This window comes from Sinohyriopsis cumingii, chromosome 12 (assembly GCF_028554795.1).
Source record: "Sinohyriopsis cumingii isolate HCF-2022 chromosome 12, ASM2855479v2, whole genome shotgun sequence".
NCBI classification, from domain to species: Eukaryota; Metazoa; Mollusca; class Bivalvia; order Unionida; family Unionidae; genus Sinohyriopsis; species Sinohyriopsis cumingii.
Window position 1 is genome coordinate 121,050,483 of NC_142972.1, and position 20,913 is coordinate 121,071,395.

General features: G+C 40.7%; 1 protein-coding gene across 2 annotated transcripts in view; it reads right to left on the reverse strand.

Moving 5' to 3' along the window:
* LOC149787353 (carbonic anhydrase 2-like) overlaps positions 1 to 20,913 on the reverse strand; it is a 143,563-nt gene that overhangs the window by 56,727 nt on the left and 65,923 nt on the right. The window lies entirely within an intron of this gene.

Below are 20,913 nucleotides of genomic sequence, written 5' to 3' on the forward strand. Positions count from 1 at the left end.
ACCAAGATCAAATCCTCTCGAACGACGTCCACGTGTTTCATGTATTTGGTTTTGTCGTGAATCATCTGGAAGTAGCGGGAAGGTTCTGTCAAATATTCCGTCTTGGGTAAACACGGTCGTTGTGCCATTTTACCCCACAAGCAATTTAACATCACTTTGGCAAACGATCGCCTGCCTTCGTTTTTCTCGATGTGGTCTAAAGTGATGCCTTCTTGTTCGTAGTATTTCTCTTTGAATTGTATTTGGTCTTCGGGAGTGTGACACCAGGAAGGATAGCCGCTGGCTTCTTGTTTCAGTTTCAAAAAGCATCCACGTAGTCGGCGAAAATGCCTTTCTGACTGGGATCACCTTTGTGGTATTGTTGTGTCTTGGGAAAGTGGCAAATTTCGTACACTTCTAACAGTTGGTATCCCATGTCCATAGCTTTGAACAATTCTACGCTGACCCAGGGTCCCGTCAAGGCACGTTCTTCCTGGGTGTGCTGACAAGGTTGGTCTTGTTTGCACGTTTCGGCACAAGTACGGCACAATGGAAACATCAGTTTGCCTTGACAATGGTGAGGTAAGACGGGATGGTATAGGTTCGTGGGAGGCAAAACTTTACACTTGATCAAGCCTTCGTATTGTCGAATGTTTTTCAGGTCGATGTGTTCCGTGAACAATTGCGGGTGCCCTACAGGAAAGCGACAATATTTGCACACGTAGGGATACAGCGAACACACGTCCAAGTATTTGATTTCTTCTCCTTTCTCTTCGTCGGCTTGGTACAGCAAACAGGTGGCATTGGTCCTTCCTCCGTACAAAGTATCCCTCGGGTTCAGCGGGTCCATGAACTGGTAACTTTCCACGAGGCGTTTAAACTCGGGATCGGTTTTCATACGGTGATCGTATTCGTGTTCCCACATTTCCACCACTTGGTATCCTTCCTGTTCCAACTTTAGGCGCCGCTGACAAGTGTCATGGTACAAGTCTTCCATGGTTCGTTGTAAAAACTGATTTTTAGTGCTACGATCAGGGTAACAGACCGGACATCCGTGAAATAAGCAACCGTTAAACTCGTACACGATCTTGGGGTTTTCTAAGTCCCAGCCATCGACCGAATACCTTCCGATGGTCTTTTCACCCCCTCCGTTGCGGGCATGCTGAATCCATTTGTCTTCCTTGTCGCACAAGTAATGTAACCAACGTAGGGCTTTGACCGAGTATTGACGTTTGACATAGTGGGTCGTTTGAGGGCTGATGACAGCCACGTGTTTTCAGGCATGAATCGTTGTCGATACACTAATGAACACGCTTTGGCAATGGTGCAAGCTTCTTTCAAAGGATCGACCCCTCCGTGTTCCATGAACAGTTCTCGAAATTTTCCACAGCAACGCCGTAAAATGTCCACGTCGGAACAACAATACTTTAGCATTTCTTCCTGAAAGTCGAAAGGGTCCGAGGCGTGAGCCTGGTACCAAGCGTAGAAAGCTTCTCGTTGTTCGGTACGCATGTTGTCGGGGTCGTAATAGTGAGCCTCAGGTAAATGGGGTAGAACGGCGTGTTGATTGGCTTATGTATTGAAAAAGTGTGGAAAGTACCCTTTAGCCATTTCTGTCATTCCAAACGTTTTAGGCATTCGGCTCAAAGGCATGGCCAAATAGCTCATCGAATCTTTAAACTGTACTTGTCCCACTTGCATGAAAATGATTTTGGCTCAGTTCAAAGTCACTTTAGGACGCTCGGTGCCTTGTTCCGTATAGTATCTCAAAAGAAACTGTCCATCGTATCCGGAGAAATTGTGAGCCAACACTGTGGCATGACGATGACAATCTCCGTAACGTTCGATGTCCTCTTGGCTCCACGTCTTGTCGATGGGGTCTAAGACCCATTGGGCAAAATCGGCTAACGTGTTCGGTCCCCGAAAGATTTTTTCACGCCCTCCAGGAATCTTGCTGCAGAGAGGGCAATGACTGAAGATAGGTTCTTGAATGCACTTCTCGCACGTTCGATGAGCTACGCAGAAATTAGGAATGTGAATGCCGATCTCTTGCATGCATTAGAAATCGAAAAAGATGAAATTGCCTTTCTTCTTGTGTCCATCCTCTTTCTCTGGTGGGGGTTGGTATTTTTGCACGTAGCATTGGTGTTCCAAGTCCACGATGTGGTGACAAATGTGACATTTTTTCTTTCCTCGACATACGTGTGCCTTGGTACTATTGGTACGTAGGCCTTGTCCACACGTAGGGCACAATCTCAGGAGTTGACAAGCACATTTCTTCTGTGAACCTTGCGTCTTCAAATGTTGTTGGTAACAGGTAGGGCTGACAAACGTGCGCAGACAAGTTGAACAAGGCACTGGTCCTTCGCTCAGACAGGGTGGAGAGGCCAAACATCCTGTGCATTTCATTCCACAATGCTTGTGTTGCTCTCTATTGTTATAACCATACTCACATTTCTCACAATAATAAACATATCCCAAGAATCCGGTAATAGTGGTAATGGTATCGAAATGGTCATCGTGATAATAAACATGAATGTATTTTCCGTCCTTAAAATCTTTGCCTCGAAACAACAGAGGCCCGCGCATTTCTTGAGGGTGCACTTTCAAGGTGTAGCGTGGAGCTAGGGCATCTTGCAATTTTTGCATCTCAGGAATGCCACAGGGTGTGTCTTTGGACAGTCCGGCTTGTTGTAACAGGAGTTCTGCTTCGTTTCGTTGTTTGGCTCGATCGGATCGTTGAATAGTTTTCCAGGTTCTTTTCCATTCTACCGTGTCGTTCTTGTTGGCATAGGTTCGTCCCACCACGATGGCACGGGCTAAACACATCTGGTCTTGAGTGTTGTTAATTCGGACGAGACTCTTTTTGGTGTTGCGAAGGTCGTCCACCAATAACATCTTTTTGCGTCCAGTCCCTTGAGGAGGAGAGACGTGGGTCATGTCCAGTGTGGCTTTACCATCGGTGATGTCAAACTGATCATTAGATTGTTGTACGTGTTGAATCTTGTCCATGACTTTGGAAGCGGTCAATTCTGCAGGGGTGCTAAACTCGATCCAAACAGGGGATTTCAAACCGTCGTGTTGTATGGAAAGTCTCAAGCGATCGTCTTCTTTGGGTTGACATTGTCGCTTGAGTGCGGTGAGCAAAGAATCCCACACCCCGGTGATAAACACTTCTGCTTTCTCTAACGGTACTTCAGCCTTGAAATCTTTAAACTTCACTGTGTATTTGTAAGCCGTGGTTCTAAATTTTCTAGAGGAGCTCTTTTCCGTCTCTCGAATGGAATAGTATTTTTTAGGGTTGACTAAGGGTGGTGAACTTGGTTTAGAGGTTTCAAATTCTGGTTCACTCATGTCCTCTTCAAAATCACTGGCATGAATTTGTGCCAAGATTTCAGCCCTGGTACGAGGCGATAGATCACGTTTCTGTCTCTTACTTTCTTCTTCTTCTTTCTTCTCAAATGAATAGGATCGTTTCATCTTGAGTGCAAAACGTCAAATGACTCAAGTTTAAACACCATAGACTAATTTATAGTCATGGCAGACCAGCTTATATAAAAGGGTGTGTGTCTTGTTCTTTCACTATTCATTTCACTCTCAAGCCGAGCACAACGATGGAAGAAACTAGCCAAATCGAACGTTTCATCAGAGCTTTGCGAGGGGTCATTAGAAAATTCTCTTCAGACCAGCCGACGGACTGCTCTCTTTCCTTTCGGGATAAAAGTCAAGATACTTGCTATATCTGTCAGAAGAAAGGGCATTGGTCTTCAGAGTGTCCAGACCGTCAAAAAAGAAAAAAAAAACAGGGGCTAAAAAAGACAGAAGTCAAGATACCTGTTATTATTGTCAAGAAAAAGGACATTGGTCTCCAGATTGCCCAAAAAGGAAACAAGAGGAGTCAGAAGAAAAGAGGAATTCTTCAGAAAAAGAGAGGGATTCTTCGGAAGAAGAGAGGGATGTTTCAGAGGAAGAAAGCAGACAGGTAAAGAAAAAGAAACAGGAGAAGAAAAGAAGAAGGGAAGAGAGTGAGGAGGAAGAAGAGGAAAAGAGTGTGACGGTGAAGAAATTCAAAAAACAGAGAGACTAAACAAGGAGAAAGAAGAAGTGAATGAACTTTTTATTAAAGTGTTGTGTTGTGAATTGTGAATTGGATTGTAACTATTGAGAAAAGAATAAATTAATTATATAAGGTAAGTGTCTTTGAGTTTTGATTTTAAAATAACGTACACTCACGCACTCATACACAGACACGTACTATAGGGGGTAAAATGGGTTGTTTTTGTTGATTTTTGAGTTATTGGCAAATTGAAATTGTATGTCTTTTCGAGAAATGTGGGTGGCCCTGAAAAGTGCCTTTTTTTGGTGTAGGGGTGAGTTTAAGCAGTCAACTTTAACTGCCTTAAGCCTTTGCCACGGCCAAGGCCTACTTCTGGACTGCGTAATGTTGATGATGATGATTGGGTTGAAATCACTAAGGGTGGTACGGTAGGCTTAGTCACAGGGTTAACGTGTTTAGCTCGGGAAGGTCGTATTCTCTTCGGTCGTAATAAAGAAGTCTGATACATTTGTTTCAGACTTCTTAACTCCGCTAAAATGTCCAACAGTACCGTGACCGTTTGATTTTCACCCTCTTGTTTCTTTGCTGCTACTTCTTCTTGCTGTTGTTGCTGTTGTTTTTTTCTTACCTCTTCTTCTTGCTGCTGCTGTAGGAGAAAAGCTTGTTCCGCTTCCCTTTGTCGTTGTATAAATTTCTCCAATTCTTCTTTCTGTCTCTGTCTAAAATTCTCCACTTGCGGTAATGAAGAAGGTAACGAAGGTTCCGGAACAAATTCTTGCGAGGTAAGAAAATCCACAAAATCCCAATGTACCTCTTCTGAAAGTAAGTCCGGGTTCCCTTGGGCAGTCTCTCCTGCTGGTGCACCCCAATGGATCGTTTTCTGAGTTTCCGTCATGTTGAATCACTGTCGCATAGATTGACTGCACACAAGCGCTAGCGAATCTACATAGACCACGTGACGTCACAGACTGGTCTCTTCGGATTGGATGCGGGCTGACTGAATTTTGTAACGCGTGTTCGGATTGGTGAATGAACTCAATCCGTTTCAATCCTTCCTCTACCTATAAATAAGCGCAATTCACTGCATTGATTCACCTGTTCTCGTCGCTTCAAGATGTGGACCACAGTCGAATCATCCACCCTTGTGTCTTCCATGATGTTTAGGACGGACATGCTCATGTATGTCCGGTCCAAGTGGACCATTGTCGACAATTCAGACACCAGTCTTTGGATACGAAGAGTGTACGTAGAAAGACAAGGTTGCCTCAAGAGGACACTGATTTATGGCCCTCGAGTAAGACGCAGCTTGAGGACAAGAAGATGCCGCAGATGCCCTTTATGTTAATGGATACATTAACATAAATCCAAAGGCCCTTTTCAGGGCCACCCATATTTCTCGAAAAGAGAATGACTTTTCAATTGCCTACCCCTTGTTTTTAAGTTTAAAAAAAAATCCCTTGTTCAATTCCACTTGTCCCTAGACAAGCCCAAACTCTATTCCTCATGTTAATTTCCCTTGTCGCTAGACAGACTCACACTATAGTTCCATGTTAAATTCCCTTTGTCGCTAGACTGACCCACGATTTATTCCCATGTTCAATTCCCCTTGTCGCTAAAGTGACCCACGATTTTTCTCCATGCTAAATTTCCCTTGTCGCTAAAGTGACCCGGGGGGGGGGGGTCTGTAATGCTAATTCCCATTGTCGCTAAAGTGACCCCATTCACTACTTTCGGACTGGTCGGACTGGTATCAGGATAATGTTACTGGGTGGGACATCATGCTACATGTCTGCAGCATGATGCCCCAGTGCTAGACATCACTATAAACTGCCACTGTGCAGACATTGTAGCGATATGACTGAAAAATTGTTAAAACTACGTTAAAAATCCAAATCACACACACACACACACACACACACACACACACACACACACACACACACAAACACACACACACACAGACACACACACAGACACACCTTTTCCAGAATGACGCTATGTAATATTAAAACATTTTTTTTTCTCTCTCAGATTTGTAAAAATATAAATAAATGAATGTCAAGAAAGAAACGTTTCAGTGAATCATGACGTCTTCAAATGGATTAAATGTACTTAGACGAAAAATCGAAGGCAAAATTTCAAATTAATTATTTCGGTTACAGGATCACGATTATAGTTTTTGCAATTATCATAATCAAACAAACATTGTTTTATAACCGACCCCATACTATTTCTACATACATATCCAGGTGATGTTGACGTTACAGATTTACCTGTCGCACTGACAATTACACTTATCATTCTTTCCTAAAGACAAGGTAAGAAAAACTCGTCTGAAATTTATTATGATTGTACACAGTTACCTCCCTTGTTATCATACTAAACCTTTGTTGCAAAAATTAACAACCAGTTTTCCACAAAAGGGTGTTCCGGTAGTATATTTATATGCTGCAACGCTGCACTTTTCCAAAAAGATAATCATTCGCACAGCATATAAATATATCCCTGTGATATTAGCTCCTCCCTCTACAGAAAAATTCCTCCGAACACCTATGTTTCGACAATTATTAGATAGCAACAGAGACCGCTCCGGTGGCCTAGTGGTTGGAGCGTCGGCCTCGGATAAGGGAGGTCGTGGGTTCGACCATACCAAAGACTTACAAATATGGTACTAACAGCTGCCTCGCTAGGCGCTCAGCATTGAGAGATTAGTGTTAGGGCTGGTCGGCCTGGTGTCAGGATAATATGACTGGGTGGGACATGATGATACATGTCTGTGGCATGATGCACTAGTGCTAGACATCGCTATAAACACATCGTAGCGCTATGACTGAAAAATTGTTAAAGCTACGTTAAAAATCCAAATCACACACACACACACACACACACACACACACATATAGCAATAGAAAGTAATTTGAGAAATGTGGTTACAATGCCGTTGCTTATATCAACGTAAAAATGTGATCATCGAGAAGTGGTCATGTGCAGCAAGTCTTTGTGTATTAACGTGATAATGAAAATGATCATTCCAAAAAGTACTGACATTTGTGTTATTTTGTTTCGATGTCAGGTGATTGATTAATATATCACGTAGCAATAGACACAAAAATTTATCAGTCGACCAAAACCTGAAACTTTTTGTTAATTCGATTCGACGTAATGTGCAGCTGATCTTTATATACTAATATTTCACGTACCAATAGACAACAACAACAAAAAAGGAACTGTTGGCAAAGAACTGAATTTTTTGTTATTTTATTTCGATTTTAAGGGTCATTTGGCGTAGTTATTGGCCTTAGCGCTAAATGGGAACCATTTTTACTCCAACCCCAAATTAATTCATACGTATCGCGATTTACATTTCTAAATGCAGGAAAGTTTAAGCCTATGTATTTCCACTGAAAAAAGTGCCTCCACAACTGGGTCATTATTTGCTATAGGTATTTGTCTACAACCATGAGAAAGAGAAAAAAGACCGGAGGGTCATAAATAATCAATAAATCCATCATACCTTTTCAATGGATCAATAAATACTTGGCAAGACTTGAAGGGCAAAGTCAAACAGGTCTATGCTAGATGGAGCTGTGTAAAATCATATCACTTCAATGTTTAAGTATTTTATATAATATTTATCAAGATAAGTGGAACACTATGATCTCCACATTGCAAGTGAAATAAAAATCTTCTTTTGTAGGATTACATTTATCAAAGTAATTTTTTCAAATAAAAATATTGGTAATGCCAGCATCTGGGGAATTAACCCACACGACACTCATAATGAAAAAATAACAAAACAAATTAATAAAAATAACAGAAGATCTCTCTCTTTCTCTCTCTGTCTCTCTCTCTCTCTCTCCCATCTGGCATCTTGATAGTTTCTCTAGTTTCCGATTCAATCATATTAGCACATACGAACAGACAAACACAGAGACACACACTCGATCCCATAACCCCATCTCCCCACCCAGAATTAAATGTTTGGTCTTTTAACGATTAGACATGTGCAATATTCAATCGTAGAATAAGGCATCTGAGAATGCTGAATGTAATGAAATTCTAACTATTTGAGTTATTGAGATCTTACAGAATTGAAAATTTAACATTGTACATAGATCGTATCAATCACTCAAACATACATAGATTTGCTTTAATATTTCACAAATAGAAGGAAAAAAAATATTTTGATACCGTATATATGTCTTGCATGCAGTGAAATTTATTTGAAATACACAAATAGGTTAAGTAAAGAGACCATCGAAATCGAATTTAGATAAAAGTAGTCGTAGTTTTGAATATTTAATTTGCATTGTGTTGGCTTTTCTCTATGATTATGTATGTATCATATATTGCTATGTATATTTAATTTGTAGTATGTGTTAGCTTTCCTTGTTGATTATATATTATATACATTTGCATTTAGTGCCTGAAATTGTCCAAAATCAAGTTCACTGTGTACCTGACCAGGGATATTTTTTTGTAAACAAAATAATATATAACTAATATTTCTCTATGAGTGTGGATTAAATATTCAGATCATTATTAATGTAAACATGTTTACCTGAATTTGAATTAAACTATACAGTCTTGATTCTGACCTCAGAATCTTCTAGAATCTAAAATTCCGTTAAGTGACAGAGTATTTTCAAAAAATCATAATAGAGACGTAGGTCAAGTAGTGGGCTATATATATACTGTTTATCTAAAAATTACTAATTATTGCTTTAACATCTTGAAGCACTGTTAGTTTAGTCTTACTGTTGTGTTCAGTTTTTATTGGGTGGATTTATATATTTTAGTTATTATTCACTGGAAATACAAAGTGCTCATCAATACTATTCTTGGATTGAACCATTAAGCTGGAAATATAGTTGATTCAGACAAGAACATTTTTGGATTATATTATTATAATAAACCAAGAGGATCTTAAAATATCGTCACGATCTAGGCCACTGGCACATTAGCACGTTCGAGACTGCAGGCACATAAACACATTCAATATTGGAAATTATTTAGAATACCACTGGAATTCACTTTTAACTTTATACATTTGGACTTGTGATAGAACGTTTACGACTATCTGGATTGAATTCACCATACTTAAGTTCTTTTTAAACTTTCACTTTATATTCTGGGAAATAAATTGTTTGTTGAATTTTACAAAACTCATTGGTTTTTGCTCTTTTCCATTACTTGGTTCAAGACCATAGAGTCGTAACTACACACACACACACACACACACACACACACACACACACACACACACACACACACACACACACACACGTGTGTGTGTGTGTCATTTTGAAAATACCATTGTTCCACAGACTCAGTCTTGAAATCATGAATCGAGTCGCGTGCGATATGCATTTTTTTAAATCTGACATATTCTTCACAATCGAGCAGCGATCCAAATTCCATCCGGACTCTGTTTGAATGTTATTCCACGAGGGATGCAAATATATCATTTACAGAGGTGTAGACTGTATTTAAATAATTTTCCAAAATCGCAAAATTAGCTTATAATTAATTGAGACCAACAAATGCAAAACTTATAGTCTTCAAAAATGAAAATAAACAATATTTCGAAAAATAAACCATATGGTATTTATTATGAAGACATTGGTTATAAATGACCAAAATGGAGAAATGAAAATCACACCGAACATTAAAATATATAGTTAGTTCAGAAAGGATTTCATAGGTGTTATATACATGAAGGAATTTAAATGTCAATCAAATGTGAAGGTAGCATAGGATTCATGTGACAAATTATAGAATAATTTGCTAAAATAAATACAAAAAAAACGTTAAAGACATAAAATTCAAATACTTAAAGAAATAGGTTTACCAATATGAAAACACTGATAGCTTTTAACGTTTTAACGAAACTAATACATTAATAGAAACGATTCAAACAGATCAAATGATGATTCGGAGTACGTAGACAATGACCTTGAAATTTTAACAGTTACATCAGGTGACCTTTATGATAAATGTGCGATACATCGCTGATATTGATGTTTGGAAGAACTTAACAATGCCTGTATGAAAAACTGTAAACTAGACCATGCTGACTATTATAGTTCTCCGTGATTATCGTGTGATGGTGATATCAGATTATCGTGTGATGGTGGTGCCCGTTTACATATATCAAATATTTAACTAGAACCGTTGACAGACTATGATGGCTGAGGGTGGAATAGGAGGTGGAATTAGAATAATTGAGCACAGAGATACCAAAGCAAAAGACATACTACTCGGACAAAGATGGCAAGACGTGGTGGGTACGAAACATTAAAGCAATTCATAATGCACTCAGATGCAAACAAAGATTAATGATTTGTTAAACGAAAAATATTAAATATTTCTTCTTTAGATGAATAGAAGAAAACCTTTCAAAATATTTGTTTGTTTTGCGGTTTAATTTCAACACTGTATTCGAAACTGTATTCAATCGACGAAGACTTTTAAAGTATTTTACATGAATTAAAAAAGAAAGATGAAATTTTAATATACGAAATGTATCAAATTGTAACTTTTCAAAATGAAGAAATTATTGCATTGCTCATGAATGAAAGTTTAATTGAAAAATGTCATATATTCATTCTCTTCAAGATATAAGATAAACATATCATTGCCACAATTAGTAACTCCATGGATTACCATATTATGAGGTTCGCCTAAGTAAATGCTCAGCAGCTCCAGTGTCTGCAATGTACCTTCCGGCATGTATCGTCAACATTTATTTATTGTCCTAAAACACAGTAATTATGATTCATGGCAAAAGACAAAACCGATTTTTACTGATTGCTTTGAATGTATATCTGAGAATTAGACACAAAGCAGATATACAATTCATAAACATCAATATTTTGTTCCGTTGTTTTGCAGCTGAATACTTTCTTGGACGTTACCTGGTTTATAAACGGTAACATGCTGTTTTTATAAGCGTTTGTATGATCATGTCAGATACGTTGACTGGCATCGTCAATATTATATTAAAAAGACTCGTGTAAATGAGCTAAATATGCTATTGTTGCTATTCAATGAAACATTCTGAAACCTTTTTAAACTGTTTTCTTAACTGAAAAGCTTGAGGATAAAAAACATATTTGGCAGGGGGAGAAACCCAGAAGACACTTTTGTCATCAGGAAAGTAGAAATTATGAGGCAAAACTATTACAAAAATAATTAAAGACAAAAACTAAATTATAAAAAACCAATTTGATAATCTTAGAGAATTAATATGAAAAAAAAAACTAAATCAAGAGGAAAACGAAGCAGAGGACAAACGTTTAAATGATCTTCTTCAGCATTATAACATTCCTATGTCAGATTACGATCAGTCTTCAAAATTATAACATTCCTATGCCAGATCACGACCAGTCTTCAAAATTATAACATTCCTATGCCAGATCACGATCAGTCTTCATAATTATAACATTCCTATGTCAGATCACAATCAGTCTTCAAAATTATAACATTCATATGTCAGATCACGATCAGTCTTCAAAATTATAACATTCCTATGTCAGATCACGATCAGTCTTCAAAATTATAACATTCCTATGTCAGATTATGATCAGTCTTCAAAATTATAACATTCCTATATCAGATTATGATCAGTATTCAAAATTATAACATTCATATGTCAGATCACGATCAGTCTTCAAAATTATAACATTCCTATGTCAGATTACGATCAGTCTTCGAAAAGAAGCTTTAGATTGTGTAAGAAATATGAAAAACAACAAATGTCCTGGATCCGATGGTTTCAGGGCAGAAGATTTTAAAAATCGCCTGGATCAATATGTGGACTTTGTAGTGGAAGCAACAAATGAAGCACGTGACTACTGATATTTTTCAACAGTTTTGCGAGAGGGAATTATAACTTGTTCACCTCAGTAAGATAAACCAAAACAATATCTTAAACACTGGCGGCATATATCATTACTAAATAAATACCTACAAAACAGCATCTGGATGTATTGCCTAAAGAGTAGTGAATGGGGTCACCCTAGCGTCAAGGGGAATTAGCATTACAGAACCCCTTGGGTCACTCTAGCGTCAAGGGAAATTTAACATGGGGAAAAATCGTGGGTCACTCTAGCGTCAAGGGGAATTGAACATGGGAAAAAGTCTTGGGTCACTCTAGCGTCAAGGGAAATTGAACATGGGGAAAAAAGTCTTGGGTCACTCTAGCGTCAAGGGAAATTGAACATGGGGAATAGAGTTTGGGCTTGTCTAGGGACAAGGGGAATTGAACATGGGGAATAGAGTTTGGGTCTGTCTAGGGACAAGGGGAATTTAACATGGGATTTTTTTTTTTTAAAAAAAAATTTTTTAAAAAAAGGGTAGGCAATCGAAAGTCAATCTCTTTTCGAGACCTATGAGTGGCCCTGAAAAGGGCCTTTGGGTTTATGTTAATGTATCCATTAACATAAAGGGCGGCGCATTGGTCTTCTTCTTGTCCTTAGGCTGCGTCTCACTGTTGGCCCGTAAATCAGCACTCTTTTGAGGCATCTTTGTCTTTCTACGTAGATCCTACGTATCCACAGATTGGTGTCTGTCCTGTGGACAACGGTCCATTTGGATCGGACATACATTAGCATGTCCGTCCTAAACATCATTGAAGACACAAGGGTGGATGATTCAGCTGTGGTCCACATCTTGAGGCGACGAGAACAGGTGAATCAATGCAGTGAATTGCGCTTATTTATAGGTAGAGGAAGGATTGAAACGGACTGAGTTCATTCACCAATCCAAACACGCGTTACAAAATTCAGTCAGCCCGCATCCAATCCGAAGAGAACAATCTGTGACGTCACGTGGTCTATATAGATTCGCTAGCGCCTGTGTGTAGTCAATCTATGCGAGACAGTGATTCAACATGACGGAAACTCAGAAAACGATTCATTGGGGTGCACCAGCAGTGGAGACCACCCAAGGGAACCCGGACTTACTTTCAGAAGAGGTACATTGGGATTTTGTGGATTTTCTTACCTCGCAAGAATTTGTTTCGGAACCTTCGTTACCTTCTTCATTACCGCAAGTGGAGAATTTTAGACAGAGACAGAAAGAAGAATTGGAGAAATTTATACAACGACAAAAGGAAGCGGAACAAGCTTTTCTCCTACAGCAACAGCAGCAAGAAGAAGAGGTAAGAAAAAAACAAGAAGAAGAAGAAGAAATAGTAGCAAAGAAACAAGAGGGTGAAAATCAAACGGTCACGGTACTGTTGGACATTTTAGCGGAGTTAAGAAGTCTGAAACAAATGTATCAGACTTCTTTATTACGACCAAAGAGAATACGACCTTCCCGAGCTAAACACGTCAACCCTGTGACTAAGCCTACCGTACCACCCTTAGTGATTTCAACCAAATCATCATCATCATCAACAGTACGCAGTCCAGAAGTAGGCCTCGGCCGTGGCAAAGGCTTAAGGCAGTTAAAGTTCATTGCTTAAACTCACCCCTACACCATAAAAACCAAAGGCCCTTTTCAGGGCCACCCACGTCTCTCGAAAAGAAATACAATTTCAATTGCCAATAACTCAAAAAAAAACAAACCATTTTACCCCTATAGTACGTGTATATGAGTGCGTGAGTGTACGTTCTTATTTTAAAATCAAAACTCAAAGACACTTACCTTATATAATTAATGTATTCTTTTATCCATAGTTACAATTCAATTCACAATTCACAACAGAGCACTTTAAAAAGTTCATTCACTTCTTCTTTCTCCTTGTTTAGTCTCTCTGTTTTTTAAATTTCTTCACCCTCACATTCTTTTCCTCTTCTTCCTCCTCACTTTCTTCCCTTCTTCTTTTCTTCTCCTTTTTCTTTTTCTTTACCTGGCTGCTTTCTTCCTCTGAAGAATCCCTCTCTTCCTCTGAAGAATCCCTCTTTTCTTCTGACTCCTATTGTTTCTTTTTTGGCCAATCTGGAGACCAATGTCCTTTTTCTTGACAATAATAACAGGTATCTTGACTTTTGTCTTTCCTAGCCCCTTTTTTTCTTTTTTGATGGTCTGGACACTCTGAAGACCAATGCCCTTTCTTCTGACAGATATAGCAAGTATCTTGACTTTTATCTCGAAAGGAAGGAGAGTAGTCCGTAGGCTGGTCTGAAGAGAATTTTCTAATGACCCCTCGCAAAGCTCTGATGAAACTTTCCATCTGGGTAGTCTCTTCCATCGTTGTGCTCGGTTTGAGAGTGAAATGAATAGTGAAAGGACAAGACACACACCCTTTTATATACGCTGGTCTGCCATGACTATAAATTAGTTTATGGTGTTTAAACTTGAGTCATTTGACGTTTTGCACTCAAGATGAAACGATCCTATTCATTTGAGAAGAAAGAAGAAGAAGAAAGTAAGAGGCAGAAATGTGATCTATCGCCTCGTACCAGAGCTGAAGTCTTGGCACAAATTCATGCCAGTGATTTTGAAGAGGACATGAGTGAACCAGAAATCGAACCCTCTAAACCAAGTTCGCCACCCTTAGTCAACCCTGAAAAATACTATTCCATTCGAGAGACGGAAAAGCGCTCCTCTAGAAAATTTAGAACCACGGCTTACAAATACACGGTGAAGTTTAAAGATTTCAAGTCCGACGTACCGTTAGAGAAAGCAGAAGGGTTCATCACCGGAGTGTGGGATTCTTTGCTCACCACACTCAACCGACAATGTCAACCCAAAGAAGACGATCGCTTGAGACTTTCCATACAACACGACGGTTTGAAATCCCCTGTTTGGATCGAGTTTAGCACCCCTGCAGAATTGACCACTTCCAAAGTCATGGACAAAATTCAACACGTGCAACAATCTAATGACCAGTTTGACATCACCGATGGAAAAGCCACACTGGACATGACCCACGTCTCTCCTCCTCAAGGCACTGGACGCAAAAAGGTCTTATTGGTGGACGACCTTCGCAACACCAAAAAGAGTCTCGTCCGAATTAACAACCCTCAAGACCAGATGTGTTTAGCCCGTGCCATCGTGGTGGGACGAACCTATGCCAACAAGAACGACACGGCAGAATGGAAAAGAGCCTGGAAAACTATTCAACAATCGGACAGAGCCAAACAACGAAACGAAGCAGAACTCCTGTTGCAACAAGCTGGCCTGTCCAAAGACACACCCTGTGGCATTCCTCAAATGCAAAAATTGCAAGATGTCCTACCTCCACGCTACACCTTGAAAGTGTACCCTCAGGAAGTGCGTGGGCCTCTGTTGTTTCGAGGCCAAGATTTTAAGGATGGAAAATACATTCATGTCTATTATCACGATGAACATTTCGATACCATTACCAGTATCACCGGATTCCTGGGATATGTTTATTATTGTGAGAAATGTGACCATGGTTATAACAATCGAGAGCAACACAAGCATTGTGGATTGAAATGCTCAGGATGTTTGGCCTCTCCACCCTGTCTGAGCGAAGGACCAGTGCCTTGTTCAACTTGTCTGCGCACGTTTGTCAGTCCTACCTGTTACCAACAACATTTGAAGACGCAAGGTTCACAGCAGAAAGGCATACGTACCAATAGTGCCAAGGCACACATATGTTCAGGAAAGAAAAAATGTCACATTTGTCACCACATCGTTGACTTGGAACATCAATGTTACGTGCAAAAATACCAACCCCAACCAGAGGAAGAGGACGGTCACAAGAAGAAGAATAAAGGCAATTTCATCTTTTTCGATTTCGAATGCATGCAAGAGACTGGCATTCACGTTCCTAATTTCTGCGTGGCTCATCGAGCGTGCGAGAAGTGCATTCAAGAACCTATTTGCATTCATTGCCCTCACTGCAGCAAGATTCCTTTAGGGCGTGAAAAAATCTTTCGAGGACAGAACACGTTAGCCGATTTTGCCCAATGGGTCTTAGACCCCATCGACAAGACGTGGAGCCAAGAGGACATCGAACGTTACGGAGATTGTCATCGTCATGCCACGGTGATGGCTCACAATTTCTCCGGATACGATGGACAGTTTCTTTTGAGATACTATACGGAACAAGGCACCGAGCGTCCTAGAGTGACTTTGAACGGAGCCAAAATCATTTTCATGCAAGTGGGACAAGTACAGTTTAAAGATTCGATGAGTTACACTTTTCCATGCCTTTGAGTCGAATGCCTAAAACGTTTGGAATGACAGAAATGGCTAAAGGGTACTTTCCACACTTTTTCAATACATAAGCCAATCAACACGCCGTTCTACCCCATTTACCTGAGGCTCACTATTACGACCCCGACAACATGCGTACCGAACAACGAGAAGCTTTCTACGCTTGGTACCAGGCTCACGCCTCGGACCCTTTCGACTTTCAGGAAGAAATGCTAAAGTATTGTCGTTCCGACGTGGACATTTTACGGCGTTGCTGTGGAAAATTTCGAGAACTGTTCATGGAACACGGAGGGGTCGATCCTTTGAAAGAAGCTTGCACCATTGCCAAAGCGTGTTCATTAGTGTATCGACAACGATTCATGTCTGAAAACACCGTGGCTGTCATCAGCCCTCAAACGACCCACTATGTCAAACGTCAATACTCGGTCAAAGCCCTATGCTGGTTACATTACTTGTGCGACAAGGAAGACAAATGGATTCAGCATGCCCGCAACGGAGGAGGCGAAAAGACCATCGGAACGTATTCGGTCGATGGCTGAGATTTAGAAAACCCCAAGATTGTGTACGAGTTTAACGGTTGCTTATTTCACGGATGTCCCGTCTGTTACCCTGATCGTAGCACTAAAAATCAGTTTTTACAACGGACCATGGAAGACTTGTACCAGGACACTTGTCAGCGACGCTTGAAGTTGGAACAGCAAGGATACCTAGTGGTGGAAATGTGGGAACATGAATACGATCACCGTATGAAAACCGATCCCGAGTTTAATCGCCTTGTGGAAAGTTACAAGCTGATTGACCCCCTGAATCCGAGGGATAGTTTGTACGGAGGAAGGACCAATGCCACCTGTTTGCTGTACCAAGCCGACGAAGAGAAAGGAGAAGAAATCAAATACTTGGACGTGTGTTCGCTGTATCCCTACGTGTGCAAATATTGTCGCTTTCCTGTAGGGCACCCGCAATTGTTAACGGAACACATCGACCTGAAAAACATTCGACAATACGAAGGTCTAATCAAGTGTAAAGTTTTGCCGCCCACGGACTTGTACCATCCCGTGTTACCTCACCATTGCCAAGGCAAACTGATGTTTCCTTTGTGCCGTACTTGTGCCGAAACGTGCAACCAAGACCAGCCTTACCATCACACCCAGGAAGAACGGGCCTTGACGGGGACGTGGGTCAGCGTGGAATTGTTCAAAGCTCTGGACATGGGATACCAACTGTTAGAAGTGTACGAAATTTGTCACTTTCCCAAGACACAACAATACCACAAGGGTGACCCCACGCAGAAAGGCATTTTCGCTGACTACGTGGATGCTTTTTTGAAACTGAAAGAAGAAGCCAGCGACTATCATTCCTGGTGTCACACTCCCGAAGACCAAATCAAATTCAAAGAGAAATACAGTGAACAAGAAGGCATCACTTTAGATCACATCGAGAAAAACGAAGGCAGGCGATCGTTTGCCAAAGTGATATTAAATTGCTTGTGGAGTAAAATGGCACAACGACCGTGTTTACCCAAGACGGAATATTTGACAGAACCTTCCCGCTACTTCCAGATGATTCACGACAAAACCAAATACATGAAACACGTGGACGTCGTTCGCGAGGATTTGATCTTGGTCAATTACGAAGAAGATCTGGACTTTGTACAAGACGACCCTTTTGAAATGTCATCATTGCGGCTTACGTGACAGCTCATGCTCGCTTAAAATTGTACGAAGCTTTAGAACTGTTAGGGGAACGCGTCCTGTACTTTGACACGGACAGTTGCATCTACATTCATCACCCGAGTCAACAGCACCCTGACATCGATGGAGATCGTTTAGGAGCCTGGACAGACGAGCATCCCGACGACAAGATTCTAAGTTTCGTCAGTGGCGGTCCCAAAAATTACGGCTACGAATACCGGGACAAACAAGGAGAAGTGCACACGACGTGCAAAGTGAAAGGATTGACTCTGAATTATCGTACCAGTCGAGTGGTCAACTTTGGGGTACTGAAAGAAGCCTTGCAATAGGGAGAGGATGGAAACTTTAAAGTGACCACCTATCAACCGAACAAGATTGTACGTTTACCCACACACCACATCGTCAGTCGACCCTTGGAAAAAATCTATCAAATCGTGTACCAGAAGCGAGTGCGACTTCCCAATCATTTCACTTTACCGTATGGACACGTCGGTATTGGTCTGTATATGAAAAGGAACCCTAGGCAAGATCGATAGTTCATTGTGACTACCAAGACCGAGCGAACAAGATGAATACTTTCAGACAAACACAAAACAAGTTTAGAAAGGCACACTTCAAGTGTGGGACTTCTTAAGTGGAATGCGATTGTGAGTCTTGCGATGGGTACGATGCTGTACGTTGTGACCTTAGCGATGCCGTAAAGCATCATGGGAACTTTGTTCTCACTACCCCTATTATGGAAAATGATGCTGTGCTTGTCAAACTTGAGGGATGCAAAAGCGATGCCGCTCGTCCTCTTGGACACTTTACTGGGTTTCGTTTTAAAGGGGAATGTTCACCTTCACGTCTACCCCCCTACGGATGTCATCCAGCTCTGAGCAAACTCCTGTCCATGTCACCCAACCCTCATCGAAACGAACCTGTGAAAGACGAATATTCGTTTCCTGTGCGTTTGTCGGAATACTGCGACTTTGAAAATCATCTTCAATCGTTCAAAAGAAAATGGCTTAAGTATTTGGGAGGCCCGACCTCCGAAGAATTAGCCAGAGCAGGATTTTTCTACTTGGGCGAAGGAGATAAAGTCAAGTGCTTCAGTTGCTGTGTGTCACTTCACCACTAGGAACCGCAAGATTCGGCCTACGTAGAACATGATCGATGGCCACCGAATTGTCATTACTTACCTTTAGTGGGACCGAGACATTAAAGTAACTTACCATGTCGTTGACGAAGAAGAAACCAGTTTGGCTAGGAGTCAAATGTTGGACATCAACGAGACCAGTATTTAAACTTCATTTCAAACACGATATTGAATCGTTACCTAAAAAACTGCAAGAGAAGATTTACAAGGAAGTTTGGCAGGGACTTGCCAGAGTGAAATCTTAATGGGTGACTGTAGAACGTTTGTGCCGAGAAATTCACAAGAGGAAAGTGAAAAAAGTCAACCAGTGTGTTAGATTTCTCTGGGTCAAGTGTGCATTCGTCCTATTATATCACTCTAGACCGTTTACATCAAAAGAGTTCAGTGACATTCTTGGACGTTACCCTGAATGGCAGTGGTCAGAAATTACTCACTATGTGGATTACTTTTGCTCTAGAAGAAGATTGTGAATTGTACGGACTGACCTATTCATGGATACTTTGCTAGAGAACATTCGTGCTTTGCCTGTGGAGTTGAGAGAACGCATTTACCGAGAGCTGGTCAAAATACAAGTCAAACGTAAAGAACAGTTGCATCCGTTACGTCACCAGTTCTTTAACCACTGGTACCTGAATGGTATAATAGGACTGATTCGTCAGAAATTGTTTCAGTGGTCAGACCTTGTTGAACACTTTCAGTTTGTGAATGAACTAAACGTTCGTAATTTTGGTTACTTCGAGATTCAGCTACTGCAACGTATTCAGGAAGACGAGTTAAAGGATTACCAACATATGTTATGTGGAATCTGCTTAGCGGAAGACGAAACATCTAGACAAACTCTGACGTTTCGGTTACAGTATGTAACATTTAAATTCCCTACTGGAGAACGAACATGTCTAGTTAGAAACTACCTTTATTGCTTCCGAAACAAAGAGACTATAAAATCAGGCTGCCATGCCACGGATTATGTCACATATCATTGAACAGATACCGTGGAGGGAACTCAATGACCATATACAAACCGTGGATCATTACCATCGATTATTACAAGAACTGTATCCATTCAATTTGGGTCGACAAGTGGTGTGTGTCTTAGTGACTTGTTTTCTGGGATTTCGTTTACCAGCCGATTCTTTGTGGACTCTTTACGATCAATACTTACCACCTCAATGGCCTTAAATGGTCACGAAAGACTCCTTTTGCTCAAAGCCTTGCGTTTTCATCTGGATACTTCTCGACCTCTACGAGAAAAAAAGATTCGTCAACTTTTAGCTACCCAATACGTGTATGACGATGTGTGTGTAGCTTGTGACTTACACCCCCATTGGACAGATGTCTGTGCCTGGAAAGAATGGGATTTTGAGGCCTGGACCCAAGAAGTGGCCCAGTATGCACGAGAGTTGTTCAAGGAAAAAAGTTACTTTTCAACCAGTGTTAGTGACGGTGCCAGAAGAACCCGTCACCCAGGACGGGACTGTCGTGGACAGACCTGAAAGACCCTTTCGGGAGGACACTTGTGTGACCTTACCCCCTACTATAGAACTGGTCAGAACATTACCCAAAACATGTTGTACAGACACTTGTGTTTATTCCACGTTAATGGTTATCATGTGCCTTTTATCCTTGTACTTAAGCCTTTGGCTTTTATGTATTTTTGTCTTTCGTATTCATGTTTAAAACATTCAATAAACGTGTTCTGAAAAAAAGTATATAAACTCTCGTCTTGTTTGTTTTCGTGTCACAAGTGACATTCCTGACACTATGGCTACCTCTGCTGTCTCTCCTCCCTCTTCGTCTACTGTCAAAGTCATCGACGAACACTTAGATCGTGCCAGTTGGGAGGCTTTGTATCTTCGCCACCCCTTTAACATGCTCATTGCTGGACCTAGCGGTTCAGGCAAAACCGAATTCGT